This window comes from Cupressus sempervirens, chromosome 11 (genome assembly GCF_028749045.1).
Source record: "Cupressus sempervirens isolate cs-2001-9-10 chromosome 11, ASM2874904v1, whole genome shotgun sequence".
NCBI classification, from domain to species: Eukaryota; Viridiplantae; Streptophyta; class Pinopsida; order Cupressales; family Cupressaceae; genus Cupressus; species Cupressus sempervirens.
In genome coordinates this window covers 34,074,886-34,087,495 of record NC_143128.1, presented here as the reverse complement: position 1 = coordinate 34,087,495, position 12,610 = coordinate 34,074,886, and the positions used below count along the sequence as shown (strand labels likewise).

Below are 12,610 nucleotides of genomic sequence, written 5' to 3'. Positions count from 1 at the left end.
GTCAACCCTCAGCTTACCCTCGTCTACCATTGCTCCCACTCAACCGTGAGACTTTCTTGTCGAGGATAACTAAAAAACAACCTTGCTCTGATACCACTTGTTAGGATTAAACCACAGACAGAAATAACAATTACATGCAAATATAACCAATATTAGAAAATAATAGATTACACAGAAAAAAACACGACACCAAGATATAACGTGGTTCACCCAATCTTTGGGCTACGTCCACCAAACAAGTTCGATATTATTACGAACTAGTGATTACAACCTGATTACAATTCGTAATCCCTTATAGCTCAATACCGGCGCAAGAACCAATTTTTGCATCACTCACACTGAAACAATCCCTAACCCTAAGCCCTTTTATACAAGTATTTTTACCACTTTATTGTTATAATTAATAATTACATATCGGCCCAAAATCCTAATAAAATAGGGCCCAAAAAAATAAATTTCAGGGCGATGCCTCAAGCCCCAAAGAATTTATGATGTACAATACTTTCCTGATCAGTCACCACAAACTAACAATTGATGAAGAAGCTGAGAAAGAACAAATGAAGCAACCTCCAAAAATGGATGAACCTAGGGAAGATACAGATGGTGAAACTAACTTGAAGGAGTATGGGGGAACACTTGGACCACCCCTCAAGGTAGATGATCTATTCATCTGTGAAGGAGACAGATATGTGAACGAAGTCATTGAAAAGTGCTAGAAGGAAGGGGAAGAAGCACCCTATAAGACCCAATGTATTATGGCTAGTGATTCAGAAGCTAGCAAAACTGCCAATAGTAAAAGGGGAGGAAACAATTTGGTACCAAAAATATGGTGGAAGGTATTCAATGGAGGTTTCAAAGGTGTGGAATCAGCCCCACTCGCAGACAATTTTTTTGACCTTTACTACTTGCAAACATGGTGCGAAAACAAGTGTTACCAAACAATGCCAAGTACATGTATATGGCAATATGCATCAAAATAAAGGTCCACAGCCAAGAGGAGAGAGGAACAAAGCAGAAACAAGAGGAGTTACCAAAAGAGCATACAAGGAAGTGTGATAGGATAAACAAAGAATGGAGCCAAAAACACTTTAGAGCCACCACAAGGAATTAACGTGACAAGAAGGAAAAAAAAAACAGAAACATCAATTAGATAAAGGCACATGTTATAGAAAAGTAAGTAATAATATTCATTGTGGAAAAAAGGATGATGCAACCAAGGGTCACAAAATTCTTAAGAGTAACCTAACCCTAAGTGAAGGAGGTCACAAACCTATAAGGAGATCAACTAAGGGTTCGCATACAAACAACCATATGTACATAGGCCCAAACATCTGCACACACAAAAGGGATCATGCCATCGTAAGACATAGACAACGCAAATTGGCGGAAGACAATCGTAAGAAAGATTTTATAAAATGCTAAAGGACGGCTTTGAAGACCCTAGCAAAGTAATGTTTGAGGTGGGCTACAAAAATTCAGGAGTGGACAAGAAGACATCAACAAAAAGAAAAATTTCCATGACAAGCAAGAGCAAGAAAAACAAGGGCAAGGTAGAAGAGGTTTTACTAGCCTACATCACATTTGAAGGAGTAGCACACACAAAATTCAGAAACTCGTGGTAACGTACAAATGACCAATACCCATTAAAGGTAGCACTAAGAAAAGTTGAGGTAGACAAATTTAATTTAATGGCCATTTTTTATTTGAGAGAATTTGAACCATTACTTAGAACTATGGTATATGGCTACGTTAGAAAGACCCACAAATCCACCATACAGAATATGTAAGGAAATGAAAAACAAATCAAGGAAATTAAATAATTCAAGTGAGCAAAGTGAGAAGATAAGTTACCATGAGATAAAAAAATTCCAAGAGTGTGCACCAAATAATCAACAAGAGGAGACAAAGATTTCGAAAGGGGAAAAATAAAGCAAAACCCCTTGTGTAATATTATGAATGAAAGGCAAAGCCTATGGAGAGAGAGAGAGAGAGAGAGAGAGAGAGAGAGAGAGATTTAGCTCATTACGATAACATCAATGTGACGTGTAGAAGAATAAGAGAGAGGCATCCCTTTTATAGAGATGAGAAAGGAGTTGCATGTGTAACCTTCATTTCTATGAATGCCACAATTCATAATAAGTGTGTGCAAAGTGTGTCCAAATCCACTTAAGGAGGATAAACTAATTTCCTTAATAAAGGAATAACAAGAAATGACTTGTCCTCATGCATGGACAAGAGGACAATGAAATGACATGTCCTCACACTTGGACTAGAGGACAAACAACATGTAAGGATCTTTGGAATATCCTAAATTAAATACATCCAAGGAAAGATTAATTTTCTAACACCCCTCTTAATCTTTACTTGGGAAGTTTACATCAAGGGGCTTTAACCCTAAATTTTTACAAGGAAATTGAAATCTCTCTTTAGAAAGAGGTTTTGTCAAAATATCAGCTACTTGATCTTTCCCCTTGCAATAGAGAAGTGCCACTTGTTTGTCTTCAACTTGTTCTCTAATGCAATGATTTTGGAGAGAAATATGCTTTGTCCTTGAATGAAAAACTGAATTTTTGGCCAATGCAACAACACTTTGACTATCACAATATAATGGAGTAGATGCTTGTTGAGGTAGACCCAAATCTTCAAGTAACCTTATAAGCCATTGTAAAATTCCTGACTTCTATATGTAATTCTAATGGACAATTTCCGGAAGCTGTTTTAACACAGTGTCAAATTCTGAATATAAACTCTGAATAGAATCTGAACATAGATTTCATTTACCAGTGCAACATTTTTCTTAAATATGAATTTGAGTTGTATGTGGTACTGAAAAATATTTACTAAAAGTATACAACAGGGGTTCATAAACCAGATACCAGAACATTACTCTTTCACAAATTATTCAGATTATTATTATAATTGTATACCTGTGACATTGGATCAATGATTGGTTGCTAACCAGACTCCTTGTTTGGACGATTGTCTTTATCATCTGTCTGAGACTGTCATGATCAATTACTTCCAGTATTCCTCCTGCTTCTTGCCATGTTCCCGATTATACTGTCCTCTCGTACGGTTCAGATTGTAAGCACACAGTTTTCATCCATCAACACACAGGAAGATATAGTTCATTTGCAGATGTAAGCCATGCCGTTAAGTTCAGAGTTCAATTTGTATTTGACAGAGAGAACACCAATTCCTGTCTTTGTTTGTCTTCACCACTGGTGTGCCCTTCGATTCAGACTGGCTCCTTAATTATCACATCTGCTGGAAGATGTTGCATGTTGATGTTTCATCCATGCATTCTTCTTGGGCGGAATTTTAATAAATTCATCTGACTTCTGTGTAAAACACTTATAAAACCTCCGTCACTTGGATTAGAACTTTAATAGATATGAATCCAATAGGCTAACAATACGTTAGTGAAAGGATGGAAATGGCGCTTGTGAAGCCCAATAGGCCAACAACACATTGGTAAAAGACTGTGAGAATATATCGTTCTGCGTTCCACTAGGCCAATTGAAAGTTGACAAGAGGAAGTAATAAGGCTACCTTTCAAAAATCTTCACAGATTCAGTAATTCTATTCATGCCTTCTTTATCATCCATGGCCAATATTTATCTTGGAAGAATTAAGGTGGAAGTTCCGTAAACTTCCAAAACTGCCCAACTGGAAATAATTAATTAATCCAAAATTTAACAGCTAGACCACAAAATGAGATGGTATTATTAACTTAGAATAATTATTTATTTTATATTAGTTTTGAAGTTGTGGAACTGATATAGAATAATTAATAATTTATTCTTATTTTTCTATCTTTATAAAGATAGATTTGGAGGAACATTACAAATCTCCCCTCCCTCTTGTTGCTTGCCCACAAGCAACTGTAAATTTGGATGTTGAAGCACCTATTCGCCTTCCCATGTAGCATCATCCATTGGTAAGTTCTTCCTTTGAATCAAATATTCTTGATGGTGCGGTTACGTAAACATCTTTTGCGTACAACCAAAATTTTTTATGGGATGGTTTCCAATTTTCCTTCTGAAATCAAAAGGCGGTAATTCTTTTGAAGGTGTCACCTTTTTGCCCAAAGCTTTCTTAAGACATGAAACGTGAAAGACATTGTGTATACGACTACCCTCAAGGAGATGCAATTCATACGCAATAGTACCAACTTTTTTGACAATTTGGTAAGGTCCATAGAAGTGGGGTTTCAACTTTTCGGCAGCACTACGTTTGAAAGAAGATTGTTGATAAGGTTGTAACTTGAGATAGACCAAGTCACCTTCACCAAAATTGTGCTCCATAGATTTCTTGTCTACATAATTTTTTTGTTGATTCTGGGCACATTGTAAGTTATCCTTAAGTGATTTTAGAATATCATGATTGTCTTGAAGCCAGTTCTGAGTTTTGGGTACATGACTATTTTCAAAAGCAAGATCAACAAAAGATACAACATTGTATCCATACAAAGCTTCGAATGGAGTCATACCAATAGACATATGATATGACATGTTGTGACAATATTCTCCTAAGTGCAGTCATCTAATCCAAGCCTTTTGATGCCCAACTACATAATTATGAAGGTACCCTTCAACCAATTTGTTCACAATTTCAATTTGCCCATCCGTTTGTGGATGATAACTGGTGCTATGATTCAGTTTTGTACTTGTTAACTTGAATAGCTCTACCCAAAAAATGCTCAGAAATCTACTGTCGCTGTCGCTAATGATGTTCTTTGGCAAACCATGTAAACAAAACACTTTCTTGAAAAGTAATTCAGCAACCTAAATTGCATTGAACTCGGTAGTGATGGCAAGAAAGTGGGCAAATTTTGTTAGTTGATCAACCACAACAAAAATAAAATCTTTACCTTGTACTTAGGACAAACCAATAATGAAGTCCATAGAAATACTTTCCGATTTTTGTTTTGGAATGGGTAAAGGCTGAAGTAATCCGGCCGGAGAGGAATGTTCAACTTTATTTTGCTGGCACATGATACATTTCTTCACATAATGTAAGACATCATTTTTTAGCCCTTTCCATGTGAACCACTCACATATTTGTCGGTAAGTTTTAAAATGACCAGGATTTCCTGACAAAGGAAGATCATGAATTGCCTGCATAATTCTCAGTTTTAATTTAGAACCAAGTACAAGAAAGATTCTATCATTGTAGTAAATAATATCATTCTTGAGTTTATATCTGTCATCCTGTACATTCCCATCCATTAAATCACATGCAAATGCATTCTTAGAATATTCGACTAACAATAGAGATTTCCAATCAGCAGTTACCCCTGATATAGCAGTTATTTCTGATTTTCTAGATAATGCATCAGCAACTACATTATTCTTACCTTTAACATATTCAATTTCAAAATCATAAGTTTGGATTTTACTAACCCATTTCTGTTGCATGTCATTCAAATCTTTCAGGTTCAAGAAATATTTCAAATTGTTATGATCGGTTCTAATGACAAATCTGCCCCCAACTAAATATTGCTGAAATTTAGCCAATGCGTGCATAATTGCCAACATTTCTTTATCATATATTGAATACAATCATTCAACATTATTGGGTTTCCTGCTTTCATAAGCTATAGGATGTTTATTCTGCATTAAAACTGCCCCTATTCCTTCACTATTAGCATCACATTCTAAGACAAATTGTTGATTGAAATCCGGAAGTACAAGAATTGGACAAGAGCTCATTACCTCCTTAAGTTTGTCAGATACCTGTTTTGCTTCTTCAGTCCATCTGAATGCCCCCTTTTTGGTAAGATCTATTAGTGGTGCTCCAAGTTGTGAAAATCCTTTAACAAATCTTTTGTAATAACTGCATAGATCAAAGAAACCCCTTAGATCTAAAAGATTTCGTGGAGGTAGTCAATCCAAAATGGCTCTAATCTTCTTTTGATGAACCTGTACACCTTTGGCACTGATCATGTGACCCAAATATAAAATTTATGTCATACTAAATTCTCATTTGATGCTTTTGCATAAAGAGACTGTGATTCCATTATACCCAAAATCTCATCAATATGACGCAAATGTTCCTCCCAAGTCTTGCTAAAAATTAGTATATCATCAAAGAAAACTAACAAAAACTTCCTTAGTTGTTTGTTAAAAATATGATTCATGCAAAGACTAAAAAGTTGTTGGAGCATTTGTTAGTCCAAATGACATGACTAAAAATTCATAATAACCATAATGACACTGGAAAACAATTTTATGAATTGATATCATGTTCCCGTAATTTTATCTGATGGTATTCAGACCTTAAATCAATTTTAGAAAAATATACAACACCATGTAATTCATCTAACAATTCATCAACGCGGGGAATCAAATACCTATTTTTTATGGTCTTTTTATTGAGAGCATGGTAATCTATACACATGCGAAGTTTTCCATCTTTCTTCTTGACCAGCACCACTGAAGAAGCAAATGGACTTGAACTGGGCCTAGTATGTCCCATATCCAACAACTCCTTAATGGCCTTTTCTATTTCATCTCTGAATGCCTTAGGATGTCTGTAAGGAGTAGTAATAATTGGTTTTGCCCCTTTTTCCAACTCAATAGTATGTTCAAAACCTCTATCTGGTGGTACTCTTGGAGGTATGTCACTAAAAACCATACTATGTGAATCTAAAATATGCAATTCATCATCTTGATAATGTTTAGCTTCAATACCTGTTACCTTAGTGGAGATAAGGCATTGTGCTGACCAAGCTACATCACCATGGCGGAAATGGCCTCCATTCTGTTAGCAGATACAACCTGGGGACCTCCATTTGACATTCCTCTGAGGATCACTTTTTTCCCATTAACTTTGAAAGAAAATTGCATTCTTTTGAAACTCTATGAATATTTATCCAAAGATATCAACTATTGAATGCCCAACATAACATTAGAGTTAGCCAAACCAACCACATAAAAATCATCTTTTATTGTATAATTACCAAGAGTAATACTTAATTGAGGAACCTTATGTGTACTTACTAAAGTAGTACCACCTGCTACTCGGACACCAAAACCTTCATGTTTCACTGTAGGTAGGCCACGTTTTTTAACAAGAGCAGTATCAATGAAATTTGTGTGTAGCACCAATGTCTATCATAACAATGACTCGTTGCCCTTGTAAAATCCCTCTTACTCTGAAAATGTCAAAATGCGGAGTCCCTGTCATTGTTTCTATTTTCCCTTTTCTTGGTGGATTTTCCTAAACCTATTCTGTAGTTTTGGGATCTTGTTCCTGATTTGGATCTATGTTTTCCTCATCGTCACTATTTGATACTACTTCAACGTAGTGAATTTCCCCTTTTCCCAAACATCTATGCCCTGGTGCCCATGCTTCTTTACAATTGAAACACAATTTTTTCTTCTGAGTTCATCAAGCTCTTCTTTTTCTAATTTGTTTCTAGGTGGTGTGTTGTTTGGAAAAAGTTTTTTATCAAAATCTAGCTTAGAGAGTGGTCCTTTGTTAAATATATTTCCTTTAAAGGGGGTTCTAGTTCTCTAGCCCTTTTTATGGCTAAGTGCAAGGAAGGAGGATTTAAAGACTTAAGCCACCCTTTGGTAGTATCAGATGACCCATCTATAAATATCACTATTTTCTGCCTCTTAGAGATCTTTGTTACTAATACTGCTAATTTTTCATATTCAGAAATATATTGTTCCACTGTACTTGTTTGTTTAAGCAAAGTCAAATCTTAGAGATGGAGTTCAGGATCCTTAGAATCAAATGTGTCAATAAGCCTTTCTGTGAAAACAACATAAATGTTAATCTGATTATGGCCCAATGTAAGCTGTCCATGATGCCACCATTCATGGGCAATCCCCTCCAAATGTAATGCTGCATATTTGATGGCTTCATCCTCCATCATCAGATTTAATTGTAAGTATGTGTCAAATTTTTGTACCCAAGCTCTAGCAGCAATTTTACCCGACCCATCAAAATAAGGGAGTGACATTTTACCAATCTTTCTTTGTAATTCATTATTATACCCCCTTTGCCCCTTATTTTTATGTTTCATCCTGACATCCATATATTCTCTAAAAGTCATTGATGTTCTGAATTCATCACCTGCTTGTAACCAATCTTGATATACCTCTTCCTGGAGTTCCCTAATGGCAGGTTCTCGAATTTCTAGGGGTGAAGGTTGGCATGAAGGGTCTCGCTGAAGTTGAATTTTTGGATTCTCCATTTACTGATTGGTTCTCATGTTCACCTATTTCCCTTACATTATTTTGAGTTTGATTCCTATTATTGTTCATGAATTGGGCCATCAAATTTGCCATATGATTTACATTATTTTGCATCTCTTGTTGGCTCTTGAGTAATGCCGTTATGAGATCCCTAGTGTCATCTACGTCTCCCATATTGTTTTCAAAGATTATTTCCTCATCTGACTCAATATGACTGTCTTCAATATCAACTTGTGTAGAGGAATCAAATGATTCTAACAATCTATTTTGTCCGACTCTAGTGTTAAGGAAGTTATAATTTCCTTTTGGCATATGTATATTTGTACCCACAGGCTGGTAGGACTGAAAGCTCTGATACCACTGTAAAATTCCAGACTTCTATATGTGATTCTAATGGACAATTTCTAGAAGTTGTTTTAACACACTGTCAAATTCTGAATATAAACTCTGAATAGAATCCGAACATAGATTTCATTTACCAGTGCAACATCTTTCTTAAATATGAATTTGAGTTGTATATGGTACTGAAAAGTATTTATTTAAAATATGCAACAGGGGTTCATAAACCAGATACAAGAACATTACTCTTTCACAAATTATTCAGAATATTTTTATAATTGTATACCTGTGACATTGCATCAAGGATTGGTTGCTAACCGGACTCCTTGTTTGGATGATTGTCTTTATCACCTGTTTGAGGCTGTCATGATCAATTACTTCCAGTATTCTTCCTGCTTCATGCCATGTTCCCGATTATACTGTCCTCTCGTACAGTTCAGATTGTAAGCATGCTGTTTTCGTCCATCAACAGACATAAAGATATAGCTTATTTGCAAATGTAAGCCATGCCGTTAAGTTCAGACTTCAATTTGTATTTGACAGGGAGAACACCAATTCCCATCTTTGTTTGTCTTCATCACTGGTGTGCCCTTCGATTCATATTGGCTCCTTAATTATCACGTCCATTGGAAGATGCCGCACGTTGACATTTCATCCACACATTCTTCTCGGGCGAAATTGTTATAAATTCATCTGCCTCCTCCTGTGTAAAACACTTATCAAACCTCTGTCGCTTGGATCAGAATTTTAATTGATATGAATCCAATATGCTAACAATACGTTAGTGAAAGGATGGAAATGAGGCCTATGAAGCCCAATAGACCAACAACACATTAGTAAAAGAATGTGAGAATATATCGTTTGCATTCCACTAGGCCAATTGAAAGTTGACAAAAGGAAGTAATAAGGCTACCTTCGAAAATGTTCATAGATTCAATAATTCACTGCATGCCTTCTCTATCATCCATGGCCAATATTTATCTTGGAAGAATTAAGGTGGAAGTTCCATAAACTTCCAAAACTGCCCAATTGGAAATAATTAATGAATCCAAAATTTAACAACTAGACCATAAAATGAAATGGTATTATTTAACTTAGAATAATTAATTATTTTTTATTAGTTTTGAAGTTGTGGAACTAATATAGAATAATTAATAATTTATTCTTATTTTTATATCTTTATAAAGATAGATTGGAGGAACATTACAGCCATGGGGTCTCTTTTGATGCATTAGTACAACCTTTGTATTCAACTTCAGTTGAGCAAAGAGAAAATGAAATGTTCTGTTATACTTTTCCAAGATATTGCACCTGAACCAACAAAGAAACAATAATCACAAGTAGATTTTCCATAATTAAATCTCCACCTAGATCTGAATCAGTAAATACTTGTAAAGAAAAAGCAAAATTTGCATCATAAAATAATCCCATATTAATTGTTCCTTTGATATATCTTAAATTTTCTTTTAGCCAAAGTTACCATAAACTCCCATGTCCTTCCTTGGGCGCTCATATACCCGTATCCAATTTGGAAATGTATCCAATACTGCCTAGATACACATCAAATATTGTAAACATGTCTGCCCAAAATAAACTTGATTTTCCAACCATGCCAAATACTATGGGATTTGATTTTAAAAAGATTTCACGTAAATCTTCCCAAATTTGATTTTTAAAAAACTTTATTAAAGCAATTATTAAACAAAATGGTTTAAACAAACCTGCACCGAATGAGAAAGACAAATGAAATGTTACTCTACTTCAGCAACCCATTTTTTGGGTTATCTTCTAATGCAACTTTATTGTGTTTACATATTGTGAAGTGTTAAATTACCTTATAAATATTTATGTGTCAATATCACTTTTTAAGTAATAAAAATCTCCTTATAATAACTTAAAAACTATGTTAAATATACGTTTATGTTTTATTTATTAATGTTGTGTCCAACCATATCCATATTGGTGGTCTTAAAAAATGGCCGTATCCGTACCCAATACCATATTTGTATCCATATCCATGCAACTTTAAAGTGTGTTTGTTGAGGTTTTGACATAAACCTTGAAACTAAAGCAATAATATATGCAATATTGGGTCTAGTAAGAATGGGATAATTCAAACTTCCTCCAAGTTGCTTATACAAAGTGTCATCAACAAAGGGATTGAACGTGTCACAAATCCCAGAATCGCCACTATTTAGGTGATTTTTCGATTCAGTTCATGCATCCCGATTTTTGTTGACTCGATGTATCGACTTAGCAATTCATCTAAAAATTGCCAAAATCGCCAGTTATCACTGGCAAAAATCAGAATCAGATGATATTCTATGGTTGTACACAACACATAGAAGCAACAGTTGTAGTTATAATATATCGTGTACAAAGGGAAAATTACTTGGAAATTTTATATTTTGTGGGCTTTCAAAAATCAAGGCAACAAATTTTATCCAGCACTAGTCTATATCTTGAATGGGCCTATACTAGTCCTTCAAACTTCCATCCAAATGTCTTATATGCTCCTTGCTTGGTGGATTTCTCATAAATGTAGCCCGCATTTGACTTTTAATTTTTAACCATTACTTATAGATATGAAGAAATCAATTGCTAATGAGTTATTTACAAAAGGTCAAAATGAAATCAATTTAAAAGCTTACTCTAGTTACTTAGAAGCTTTAATTTCTAAATGAAGAAAAATAAAATTCTCAACTATTAAGAAAGAAAAGGAAAAAAACGTATAAATACTTTTAAATATATACATCTACAATCTTCTTAGCCAGAGTCCAAAAAATGGTCTCATCGACTACCCAACACACCAATCCTAGCAAGTGTCTTTGAGTAAGAAAACTTCTGCCACTTCTCGGTGTCAAACATTTGCTTCAAAGAAGCTTTTGCTCATAGCAAAGACTTCAAGTTTAGGAATGAGCTACCTTTGGTTATGACAGTGATGCTCCTGATTTAATCTACATTCTAACGTGTGATGCTCACTTTGTTATGGCATAAACCACATTTAGAGTATCAGAGTCAGCTTACTATGTAGTATGTACACAAACCATGCTTTTGAATCCCAGAAATGCTAGAAACGTGTTTTTTATGATAGATATCTAGGATGTAAGAAGTAGAACACTTGTTGGAAGGATTATTTATCTTTGCAAGCACGCACATGTGCTATTTTACTCCTTATGATATTACTCCAAAAATGCTACTAGAGTGGCATGTGATCTGAAATCATCAGCCACCTCTGGCATCTGTGAGGTATTTCACATTTCTTCTCTAATGATGATGTTGACTATTACATTGACATGCCCATAATTTCAGAATTTCGATTACTGACCAAGAAAGCGAAGTTTTTCTCCTCCCAAAGGAAGTTTGCCAACTCTGAAAATTTATTAATTAGAAAGTCAAAGGATTCTATTTAGGGAAATGTAGGTTATACTATTTAAGCCCTAGAGGATGCAAAGATAACCATGATAATCAAGAATTGATTTGAAACCCAAGTAATCACAAATCACCGTAATGTCCCCCAATTATTAGTATTCAAATTCACCATAGATCACAATCAAATATAAATTACTTATGGTTCAAGAGTACCTTTATATCTTGATGAAGATCCAGCAAAGCAAGTTAGGAAATACTATAATCTCAATTCATAATTGGATATGCTTGCATTAGAGATAGACATATAAAATCAATAATAAGATACTTAAATCAGGTTTAGAATGTCACCATCATGGAGATAATAAGATATGGTGATATGATGAGGTGCCCGAGGAGCTCCAACCCCAAGCTCAAGAGTGGAGATCATCAAAGGAGTTTCATATCAGACAACCCGAGGGATAATGTCAAAGAAGAAATAGAAGCATCACTGTTTACTGTTAATCATCAATGGATAAGGAAGAAACATATAGTAGTTCATAACTGTATGGTGCGACCTTTGGTATGAGCATATACTAGAATATATTCATAACATTTCTTACTACTGTCACCACCAAATGTAATACTTGTGATTGCACATTCATAAATTGGCATACTTGTGAAGTGAAAGGCATCATTGCTTACAATTTGAG

At 34.9% G+C, this 12,610-nt stretch overlaps 1 protein-coding gene and 1 long non-coding RNA gene across 2 annotated transcripts in view; one reads left to right on the top strand and one right to left on the bottom strand.

Annotated features, from left to right (window-relative positions):
* LOC149528119 (uncharacterized) overlaps window positions 1-12,610 on the top strand; it is a 79,177-nt gene that overhangs the window by 52,441 nt on the left and 14,126 nt on the right. The gene's annotated exons all lie outside the window — the stretch shown is intronic.
* Window positions 8,705-9,860, bottom strand: LOC149528121 (uncharacterized). The gene is made up of 3 exons (XR_016359046.1): window positions 9,791-9,860; window positions 9,463-9,570; window positions 8,705-9,252 (listed from the first exon to the last, which is right to left on the bottom strand). It is a non-coding gene; the product is annotated as an uncharacterized LOC149528121 (long non-coding RNA).